General features: G+C 35.3%; 1 long non-coding RNA gene across 5 annotated transcripts; it reads right to left on the bottom strand.

The window, feature by feature from the left end:
* Positions 1-8,932: 8,932 nt before the first annotated feature.
* On the bottom strand, positions 8,933-11,227 carry LOC106091720 (uncharacterized). 5 transcript variants are annotated; one of them, XR_009397861.1, is made up of 5 exons: positions 10,992-11,227; positions 10,622-10,764; positions 10,342-10,566; positions 9,994-10,136; positions 8,933-9,226 (listed from the first exon to the last, which is right to left on the bottom strand). It is a non-coding gene; the product is annotated as an uncharacterized LOC106091720 (long non-coding RNA). The 5 variants fall into 5 exon arrangements; XR_009397864.1 differs by lacking the exon at positions 10,992-11,227 and adding an exon at positions 10,193-10,230 and having other exon boundaries at positions 10,622-10,901; XR_009397863.1 differs by lacking the exon at positions 10,992-11,227 and having other exon boundaries at positions 9,994-10,230; positions 10,622-10,901.
* Between the last annotated feature and the right edge of the window lie 894 nt (positions 11,228-12,121).

Below are 12,121 nucleotides of genomic sequence, written 5' to 3'. Positions count from 1 at the left end.
TTTTCTATGTTTCCAATAACAAATTTTAATTTTTTGTGTATTGCCATGAATTAGTCTTGTGCAAAAAAAAAACATATTTTTCTTTACGTATAGAACCTTTCTACTTTAACTGAAACATTGCCGTCGGCCATTTATATGACAAGCAAACTTTGTTTAACGCGTTTATATAATAATAAAATTTCCCCAAAAATCAGAAGGATTTCAGACGTTCATTAGGATTATGAGCATAAAATTTTTCAAAGATTCTAACAACTGTATATAATGCCAAGAGCTCCGCAACCGTTATTTCCTCCGTGGTTTAACAAAAAGTTTTAGCGTGAATGTGAGTATTAAGTTCAGAATTCACTGTGTCACTCTATATAAATAATAGTGAAGCAACTGTGAAAATTTTATTATTTGTAGCTATTAACATTGAATTCTACTAAAGCTGGAACGAATCTCACATTATATCTTCTTGATAACTCAGAATTTGCAACGCATTTTCGTCCGTTGTTTATTCAGTGGTAACTTTTTTGGTTTTGTGAAAAGTTTTCATCGTGATAGAAGTTTATACATATTACACACATTTTCCCATGTACATTCCATTAAGGAATAGGGGATATTTCTCTCATATCAATGAGTGCAGTCCTATTTCAGTCTTAGCTCAATGATGTTGGGCTCCATTTTCATGCCGGATCCGAACGGCTCACAGTTACTAATTTGGCGTTAAAAGAGTTGGACAGACCGATCTTAATGAAATTCGGTAATATGTGACTTATATGTGTAGAAAAAGAAATTTGTCTCAGAAGTTGTAGGAGAAGATAGTTGATTTCAAAAAAAAATCGGTTCAGATTTGTATATAGTTGCGATTTGTATATAGTTTTTGGGATATTCTTTGAAAGTGATACAACATCAATATTTAACAACCGATTGGGCCGAATTATGCTGTAAACTTTGTCGTCGCGTATTAGATGCGTTTCAAAAAATGGGTTTAAATTGTTCAGATATACATTGTTTTAAAGATTTTCCTTTTTTCCACAGAAGTTGCTAAAAAGTAAGCTCTATGATAAATCTATTTACTTCAAGTAAATCGAATCAGAGTTATATATAATGCTAATATATATAATATTCTTGCGTAGAGCGTAGCACCACATTACATAAATTGGTTATGGGTGTCATCAGTATATAAATATGAAATTTTTATTGATTTTATGTAAATCGAAACTGACATGACCTACTTTAAAGACCCTAGAATAAGAAAAAGATATTCCAAAAATTTCAATCAAAATGTCTATTACTTTTTAGGGTAGTGTGTTTAATGTTATCGTCCAACAAGGATTTCCGTACATAGCAACAACTATTAGGAAAATAGATAGATAAATAGATCTGCATAAAATCTTAGATCACTTTTTCACGCTTTAATAATATTTATTTAAAATAAGTGCCCTATAGATTGAGTCATTGTCATTTGCCCCAAGATCATATTTTTTCTGGAATATGAAAGAGAATTTTAAACCCTTTCAAATGGTGCATAATTTTGTTATAGCTTGAAATTTCAATTTTAAGTTAAACGACATTTTTAAGGTCAAATTCCCCATAGTGCGGCGTGTCGCTTAAGCTGCTATCACACGATATGTATTTTCTTATATAATTTCAAATATAGCAACTCTGAAAGTTGTACACATCGTACGAAAAATTTAATATGAAAAATGGATTTTCGGCTTAATATACAATTTTTTCGATTAAAACAAGCTCTCATATTATCGAATATAAAAAGGAAGTACGATACATATGAGAATACATGCTGATTAGAGCACGCTCTATTCAATTTGACGTATAATACAGAAAGTGACAACACATACACAAATCGTGTGACACCAACTTTAGCGACACCACTTGTTAGAGAAGTTTTAACATGGCTGGAAATGTCGCCAGCATTCTTAAGCAGGTAATCACCGCTGCAAAAGAACTTAATACCCATCTTAAAGCATTTTGTTTCTTATCGGATATAATAGCGACCTTCTACGGAACTCTGATATTTGTTACTATATTAAATTACACAAGTTGAACGAACGCAAATAGAAGATCAAATGTTTGCGAACTACTGAAAACATTTCGAACACTTACTATATATACAGAAATAAGAAACAAAGAAAAATATGATTCCATAGAGTAAATATACACATACATATATAAATATATACTTAGATATTGCCATTTTTTAAATAACTCATTCAATATATATATATAACTGAGAAGCACAACGATCATTAATAACTTTTTATACATCGGCGGTTAAAAGAATATGTTTAATTTACCTTTCAAGCCCAAGCATACAAAGAACCAAGGGGGATTTAAAAATGTGGTCTCACACGAACAGCTGCAAACAGCCGGTCAGTAGCCAACCAATTTGACGGTACTAAGATGTCAATTCTGTGGTTACAATCACAACGAACAGCCCCATTTTTTGCACTTTCTCTTTGTTTGTGTTCCTCTTTGTCTTATTTTACCTGGACACTTACACACATGAGCGCAAGTTTCTTTGGTTGTGTTGAGAACAATGTAATTTTTGAAATGACTTCTTGATGTCGAGATAGCGGATTGCACCATATGATTTGTGGTCGTTGTACAAATGAGACCACCTTTTATTGTTTCGCCATGACAATGAACGGAGCACCAAGCGACATTCAAAGACTAAAACTCAGTTTACACTGCTCTTTATATCCGGATTTAATGGCTCGATCATCGGTTTTTCCTTTATAAAGTCAGCTGATGGGAGCCTTAAAACCGGATTCAATGAGCAGTTTAAACGGGGTTTAAGGCCGGGTTTCTCATTCTCCGGTTACAATTTATTATATCGTTATTCTTCTGGTTAAAGGAATTTGTTTTTCTGAGTATATTGCTGATTCTAAGGGTTGGTATTTTATTCTGCTTTCGGAATAGTGGCGGAAACTTTCAATTATTTCTCGAGCGAAATTTGACAGCAATTAAATGTTTCATTTTCCCAAAAAAAAAAACAAGATTTTTCATACCATTCACCACAGGACGGGGGTATGCTAATTTCGAGACTCTGTTTGTCACACCTCGAAATATTCGTCTAAGACACCATAAAGCATATGTATTCTTGATCGTCGACAGGCTGTTAACAGCCGGCCAAGTTTGACGATGTTAAGACGTCAGACTTTTGTTTGAATTCTCTTTGTTGTTATCTTCTTTCCAGCATATTCTCTGCTCATGTACGCACACGTATACACACACGCACACAAAATTTCTTCTTGTATGTTGGCAAAACAGGGATCAGCTCAATCGAAAGATGGCGAATGGGCCCATATGATTTGTAGTTGTTGTACAAATGAGAGAAAACAAACAAAAATGATGCCGGCAAGGATTTTAAGGGTTTCCATTAGATTTTTTTCGCCATTTTCCTCACTAAAAGCAGAGTACTACTTTTCCGCCCATTTTTCGCCGACTTTTTTTAGAGTTCGTCAGCATTCCGCCTGAAAAGCTTACTCGGCGGATGGGTGCCGGCTAGCGACTTATCGTCCCTATAAATACAGCTGTGTTTTGTTTACCGATTGCTGCATAATATAATAGCACGGTTACATTGAAATTTTTATGAGCTGGATTTGACTAAATCCAAAAAGAAATCCGGTACTTTTATCGATTATTCAGCGATTAAATCGGGTTTATTTGGGATTTAAAAATAAAACCTGCAAAATTGGGATTTATTTTTGTATGGTAAAACCTGCAAAAAAAAAACAAAATTTTGCACTTAAAGCTCGAAAAGGACATAGATCCGGCTTTAGTGACCAATGTAAACATACTTTAAGAAACTTCTGCTGGGCAAAAACGTCCAAACACTCAGTTGTTGATTCCTGCGTAATGTTGCCATATATTCTATATATCACCTTAAAAGTGTACGAGAAAACTTTATTTTTTTACGAGAAACCCGCCCTAACACAACAACTAATTTGGATTATATATCTTACCTTTACAGCAAAATCTTTTCTCACAAACTCACGTCGATTTTTTTTTATATAATTTAACGGTTCTGTTCTGGCTATCCTGTCACTTTCCCTTCGCCATGAAGCCTAAGATCTAAGATTGACTTCACAAAAACAACTGTCAAAACATACATTGAAAAAACGCGGACCAAGTTATTGTTGTTTCTTAAAACAACAAATTCTTTGAACAAAATCGCAGCAATGTAATAGACTTTTACCAAAACTTTCCCACAATGTGCAGAATGACTTGTTTTTCGGATGAGAATCGTAAGCGTTTTTCAATGCAATAATGACTGTGTATTTACCAAAATATGAATTTCTTCCAAATAAAAGAAATATAGGGTTTTCCAACAAGAGCTGTTAATTTGAATCTCGCGGTATTTCGGTGTTGTCACTTTTATTGCTTATACTTTGACATTTTGCAAGTAGAAACTACTACTATTAAATTTCCCATGAACATTCCACTAAGGAACAGGAGATACTTCTCTCATATCAAAGAGTGCAGTCCGATTAAAGTTTAAGCTTAATGATAAGGAGCCTCCTCTTTTATGCCGCGTGCCCCAAAGCGACACCACTTGGTAGAGCATGGCAGGCTACCTTACACATGTAGCCATCATTAGTAAGGAGATAACCACCGCTGAAAATTTTTTTGATGTTCACGCCGAGATTTAATCCCAGGCGTTCCGTGTCATAGACGGATATGCTAACCACTGCGCCTCCAACAAGTAGAAGGTTAGGTTAGGTTTAAGTGGCAGTTTGCCATCAGACTCACTTAGACATTTTCGTCCATTGTATCACAGGAACAGAAGAAGGACGATTCCTTCTAGTTTCTACCGTTGAAACAAGTAGAAACAATGCCATTATTAAAAAAGGAACTATACACGCTTCAACATTGCATTAAAATTCACAACAAAAATGGTGGAAAACTTGCAACCACAGTTCGCATCGAAATCAAAAAATCATTTTAACTGATGAGTCCCATTTCCACCTCGGTGGCTACATCGACAAGCAAAATTGTCGCATCCGGGGTTTGGAAAACCCAAGAGTAATTGTCGAGAAGCCTCTTCAGCCTCAACGTGCGACTGTTTGGTGCCGTTTATGGTTGGGCGAGGTCATTGGACCTTACTTTTTCTAAAATTAAGTTAGATAAACAGGTGAATGGATTGCGCTATCGATGATTAATGACTTTTTTATGGTCGGAGTTGGATGGTATTGATTTTTCAACAAGACGACGCTACATGTCAACAAGCAACGAAACCACTGCCTATTTACCGAGAAAGTTTCCGGGCCGGTTTTTTATCCGGAAGAGAAACACCTTACGTCTTCTTCCTTTGGGCGCAACGTGAACGATAAGATGTACGCCAACAGCTCAGCGTCGATTCAAAGATAGAATTCATGAGGCTATTGAGGCCACCGTAGCGCAGAGGTTGGCATGTCCGCCTTTGACGCTTAACGCCGGGGTTCGAATCGTGGTGAGAAAATCTAATATTGGCAACATTTGTGAGTTACTAGGCCATGTAAAAACTTCACCCAAAAAGGTATCGCACTCTAACACGCCGTTCAGGCTCGGCTGTAAAATGGAGGGCCCTTATCATTGAGCCTAAGCATGAATCGAACAGCATTCATTGATATGTGAGAAGTTTGCCACTGTTCCTTAATGGAATGTTAATTGGCAAATTTGTATTTCCATCGAGGACATAGGAAGCCACTTTGGGATTTGGGTATGAAAAACTTTATGAAAAGGCCGCGGTAGTAATTTGACACTTAATATAGGCCTCCTCCTCCTCACGTAACTTGTCTACCACGAATGTCGTGCATAAAGCAGTAATCTGCACATGATGTTGAACATGAACCCACATATTAGGACGTGCTCACCTCCTTGGTTAGGAGCGGAGTTCTACCTAAAATCTCTTCCGATCTATGGGTCACGGCACCCGGTTGTGCTCTACCCGCGATTTTAGTACAAACCACAACCACCTCGTTACTCACCATTGGGGCCTCACTATTGTCAAGCTGAAACCGAATTTTTAAGGACTCCTGACACCCGAGGTAACAGATTTAAGTCTCCGATCACACTTTGTAGCCTAAAAAATAACTACTGGTTACATTTGTGAGTTACTAGGCCAAAAAGGTGTCGCACTCTGGCACGCCGTTCGGGCTCGGCTGTAAAAAGAAGGGCCCTTATCATTGAGCCTAAGCATGAATCGAACAGCATCAATTGACCCGGTTGTGCTCTACCTGCGATTTTAGTACAAACCACAATCACCTCGTTACTCCCCACTGGGGCCTCATTATTGTCAGGCTGTTACCGAAGTTTTAAGGACTCCAGATTTTAGTCTCCGGTCAGACTTCAGGACATAAACTCATCGGGAGCTATAACGGCGTGTACTCTTTGTACCACCACTTAGACCTCAACCTATCGCGTACTTCAACCTCCATTCCAACCTCCGCAAACCTCCCAATCACCTTAATGCGATTCTCCTTCGCAACAGAAGAAGTGTGAATGGCAGCCCCAAGACCACGTGTCGGCGGCGCGCCACAGCAGCAGGGGGTGAGAGTACAACAAACGTACCCGTGCGTGCAGCAGTGGGGGCAAAAGACACCGACTGGACAACGCCCACAGACAATGCTAGAACTAACGAGCGCGCCGCGAACAGCTTTCGTCTCAAAAGCACCGATTCTACCTCTCAACCCCTCGTTGTCCAGCATAAGACGCATGAGAAGCTCCGCATACATCCCAGCAAACTGGATCACTTTCCTTAAGGCAGTCACACCAACGGTCGCCTCATATACGACATCATCTCACCGACAGTGACACTTTCATCGTTCCTTTTCCTAAGGGTGCGAATCTACCTACGTGCCCTACTCTCCCTTTCACCCCTCTTCGGAGTCCAAGGGCCATCATTACCCTATGCAGCACAGCCACCAACCGCTTCACTGATGGCGCTGGTGGTATTCCCCCATTCCCCCTCATTCCGTTGCTGTGTTTAACCATCACCCTAACAATCCTCCTGTACAGATTCGAATGCTCTTCCGTCTAAACTTTATAGCAATAGTCAAACATGACCTCTAAAAAATAACCAAAAAACTCACTTTTTCACTTTCTCTCACTCTGATTACTCGTCGCTCTGACATCTACCCTAGTCAGAGTGACGTTCAGACATGATCGACCTCCTGAACTGCCCATTGCAAATGTGCCCATGAACATTCCATTAAGGAACAGTGGGGTACTTCTCCCATATCAGTGAGTTTTGTTCGATACAAGTTTTAGCTCAATGACAAGGAACCTCCTTTTTATTGCGAGTTCGAACGACTTACCGAAGAGCGACACCACTTTTGTAGATAGAGAAGTTTAGAAGTTCAAAAGTGACGCCAGCGCTAGTTCAAAAGTGACGCCATTACTTTTTTTATAACCGGTTGCATCCGCTGTATCACAAGAATCACCCAAGAAAAAATAAGATTTATTATTTATTTCATCCAGCTGAAAAATTTTGGTTTATGAAATACTCTAAAATTGCTTGATAACTTTTACGAAATATGATCTGAAGAGGACAAGGCAAATGGGAGTTCATGTAAACACGAAAAAAAAAATATTTAAAAATTTTATTGTAAATAATAATCTTTTTTTCTTTTTTGAATCTAATGCGATTGAAATTTACCATTTTCAAATAAAAACATAACGGATCCAAACATTTTTCTAAGTGAATCTAAAATGGTTTAGCCAAACCTTAAAAGAGGTTCTAAAAAATTATTGAGCCAATCAATTGCTTTATCGATAATATTAGGTTGCCCAAAAAGTAATTGCGGATTTTTTAAAAGAAAGTTAATGCATTTTTAATAAAACTTAGAATGAACTTTAATCAAATATACTTTTTTACACTTTTTTTCTAAAGCAAGCTAAAAGTAACAGCTGATAACTGACAGAAGAAAGAATGCAATTACAGAGTCACAAGCTGTGAAAAAATTTGTCAACGCCGACTATATGAAAAATCCGCAATTACTTTTTGGGCAACCCAATAGTTTAAAACGGGCGGATATGATTCAGGCGCACTAGTGAATGGACTTATCATCCAAGAAATGCGTCTGCCGATTCTATTTATAAAAAAAAATCTCTCCTTCCTATACAAATTCTTTTGGTAACTTAAGCGTAACGCAAAATTATAAAATTAAAAATATATAATATAATAAAAAGTTATTAAACCAATTAACCCTTAATGCATGAAGTTCCTTAGCAAAATGTACTCAGACTTTTTAAGCCGTTAAAAAAAATTAAATATAATACGGAAACATAGGTTGCAGCTGGTACGCCTAATGTACGATCCATCTGCTTCACTTTCATCCAAATTTTCACTTACATCTTGTTAGGTTTTGTTTCCATCAACCGGAGTAGTATATATGTTGGTCCCGTTAACACACCATTAATTCAGGTTAATTTTTTGTACTTTCATGCTTGCTTTTAAATTTGAAACTTCAACAAAGTTATTGATTTACTATGAATTTCGATAATTTATAACTTTTTTGCATAATAATTTCCAAAATTTTCACACAAATTAGTGTGTCGCATAAGAAATAAAACCGAATCTATGCGCTAATGGGTTAATTTGAATTCGCTTTTTTTTAATGAAAATGTCTAATTTCTAATCATGCTATATAAAAAATCATATTCATTTAAATTAAATTAAAAGTTCCGTTTTCAGCTGAATATGACATTAAAAAAAGGTTATATAAACTTGGCGATAGTTAATATTAATAAGGTTAATCACAATCCTTAATGAAAAAATATATCCAAGTTATTTGATTACGATTTAATTGTTAATCACATTTTAAAAAATCCCATTAAAATATTATATAATTAATTTTTTAAATTTAATTTTGATTTTAATTGGACATAGTTCAATTTTCAACTGAAACAATATTCAGATAAATAAATTTATAAGTCAATGAAAGTCTTAATTCATCCATAAAATATATATTTGCTTTACATTTTTGATTGAAAATTTTACGGCAAATCTTCTCTGGATTCTGATCCAAATATTCCCAAAGTTGGTCGCTATTCACAAAATTCTGATCTCTTCTGATGAAGACAATTTTTATACTTTGAAAATTTTTCAAAAATGTTCCACAAAAAATTCAATTAGACCCAATTATTTGTTCTTTTGGTCAATCTAGACTATAGTGCTCCACCTTCTCTTTGTGTCGGTCTGATGCTTCGTTTAGTACGTTTATTTATGATAGACAAATTTCTGATTGGGAAAATTAAAAAAAAAAATGGTTTGAAAAATCATTAAACATAAAATGATGATGAATTACAGAGAAATTCAATTTGTATTTGCAGTTGAATTTTAATAGTAAACGTTTTAGAATGTAGTCCAATATATTTAAGATTCGAGCATAACATAATTTAAGAAATTGTTTTCTTTAAGATTAATTGAAATTTTTTGCTTTATAGCCGCACAAAATATTGTTCATTTGTTTTCTGTTCATAGTTTTCTTAACAAAGAGGTTGTGGTTAATATGTGTGTTAGGAGTTTGTTAATAGAATTTCGATATAAAAATTATTAGTATTTTCCTACTACTTGTATGATTAGGTTTATATTATAAGAAATATTGGTGCATATTCGAAGTGAATAAAACACAATAAACTTTTCTTAAGATATCTAAGGTAGTTGCAAACTTTAATTTAGATATGCCATTACGATAAATACGATACCATTTTATATACATACTTATATATATATATATATAATCAAATCTCAAATATTAAACAGACAACAGTATTTGTGATAGTTGTATTCTTAATCAACTACTTGTTAGAGCACTAAAATTTATATTGATTTTTTATAATTTGTTCTTCTAAACTATACACAAAAAGAAAAGGCTAATAGTAAACATATGTATACGATTTATTATAAAAGCAAAAATTTATAATATAACACATTAATTATATACAATATACCATTTTTTTAATCAAATAACAATCTAACAGAAATATTATGCAATATGTACGTACTTTAATAGTGAACGATGTATTCAAGCGACATACATGTATCAATTGGTTTGAAAAATATGAAAGGTAATAAATGCGCAAATAACAGCGCTGTGGTGGATTCTAAGCCAATGATATTCTATTTATCCCCGCATGCGAGTATGGCTCTGTAATAACATACACAAATATTATACACATACCATAACTACTAACCTTACTCAACAGATATTTTCGCAAAATATAGCGATTGTAAATTATCCACTTGCAAAATTATTTAAAATAAAAATTAATTTTAAGGAAAACCAAAAAAAACATGTTTTTAAATCGGGTTTAGGGTTTCGAGAAACTGAGTTAATAAAAGTAACTACTTACTTCTTTATCAACATAGAACACCAAGCGCCTCGATTTTCGGCGATTCTTCTCCAATTGCTGACACCTAGTTTCAAAATATCCTTTTCCACCTGGCCTCTCCAACGGTGTTTTGGCTGTTGTTGTTGTAACAGCGTGTTGTGTCACATTATTCGTTCTCTGTTCTGGAACTGTTAACTATCCAGATCAAATAACTTTGGAACAAGGGTTGGGTCCGTCTAGAGAGTTCTGGGGGTGTATTGAGTGGGACTAGCTGGAAAAATAAAATATTGACGTATCTTACCTGGATACAAGCGGAGCATACATCTAGTAAGTTGGCATCACTCATTGTCCAATTGAATCCGGCATCAGCCGGAAAGAAGTTACGCCAGAACTATTCTGGTCTGTCGTGGAAGGTTAATTGTAGCCAGAACCATGACATAATTACTATGTAGTGTACCGTAAACAGGTGAGTACAATTTTTTCTCGTGAAGTGCACTATCTGTCAAAGGGTTTTGGTTGTGTGGGTGTGTGTATTATAGTTAAGAACCATAAAACACACATACACCGAAAAATGGCATGAACTAGAAACATACATAGAATCAGAGTTCCACTAATAACTCATTTTGACAGATAGTGCACTCAACATTTTGTTGTTGGGCAACTGGCACTACCTGTAAATGAATATATCTTGGCCAGAACTCTATGGCTTCCGCCACCTATCCTCGTAAATGTTGGTAAGACTTGCCTGATATGATGTTGATTTTGAGTCTCCCTTTTGCAGTGCTGATTTCTCGCTCCAAATCAAAAAGATCCAATCTGACGTCTCTGAACGAAGGTTGCTGATCCACGAAATGGTAATTTGGATGGCTGCTGTTAAAACAGCGCAGTAGATACAGCTCATAAAACATATACAGCGGTCAAAAAAAGTATTCATCATTCAATGTTTTTTTTTTAATAAGTCTACAAAAGACAATTGGAATAAAAACATATTAAACTATTGATGCAGTAGTGCTTGTGTGATATATATGTACACAATTTCATTGTTTTTAAAGAAAAAAATAGTATTTATTGGAACAAAAAGGGCCATTTTACAGCTGAACACAAAAAATTAAACAAAAAAAGTATTCATCATTGCAAAAAAACAAAAAAATAAATAACATAATTTAAAAAAATTAATACTTTGTTATTCGACCACCGCGTCTTATAACTTCTTTTAAACGGTTTGACATCGATTGGACTAATTTAGCGGTTATATTTTGGTCTATATTAGCCCATTCCTCCATTATCACCTGTTGCATTTGACTCTTGCTCGAAAAATTGCGCGTTCTCAATTTGCGTTCGAGATGTTCCCAAAGATGTTCAATTGGGTTCAATTCGGGACTTTGAGGAGGAGTTTTAATGACTTTGGGGCAGTTATACAGCATCCACATCTTGGTATTTAAAGCAGAATGTTTGGGGTTATTATCTTGATAATATTGAAAGTTATTACCAAGCCCAAGTTTTACAGCACTATCTTTTAAATTCCTCTTTAAAATGTCAATGTAATACTTATGATCCATTACTCCATTAATAATTTCAAGATTTCCCGCTCCTGAAGCCGCCATACACCCCCAAACCATTAAACCACCTCCACCATGTTTTACAGTAGCAACTGTGTTTCGTTCTTCAAGCTCTGTATTTGGTTTTCTGTACACTATGACCTTTCCATCGCACCCAAAAAGATTAAACTTGCTCTCGTCTGCAAAAATGACTGTTTTCCAAAATGATTCGGGCTGTTTTACATACATTTTTGCGAAGTTTA

The sequence above is a fragment of the Stomoxys calcitrans genome, chromosome 3, assembly GCF_963082655.1.
Source record: "Stomoxys calcitrans chromosome 3, idStoCalc2.1, whole genome shotgun sequence".
Lineage (NCBI taxonomy): Eukaryota > Metazoa > Arthropoda > Insecta > Diptera > Muscidae > Stomoxys > Stomoxys calcitrans.
The sequence above is the reverse complement of the archived record's forward strand: the minus strand, read 5'-3'. Positions and strand labels throughout refer to the sequence as shown.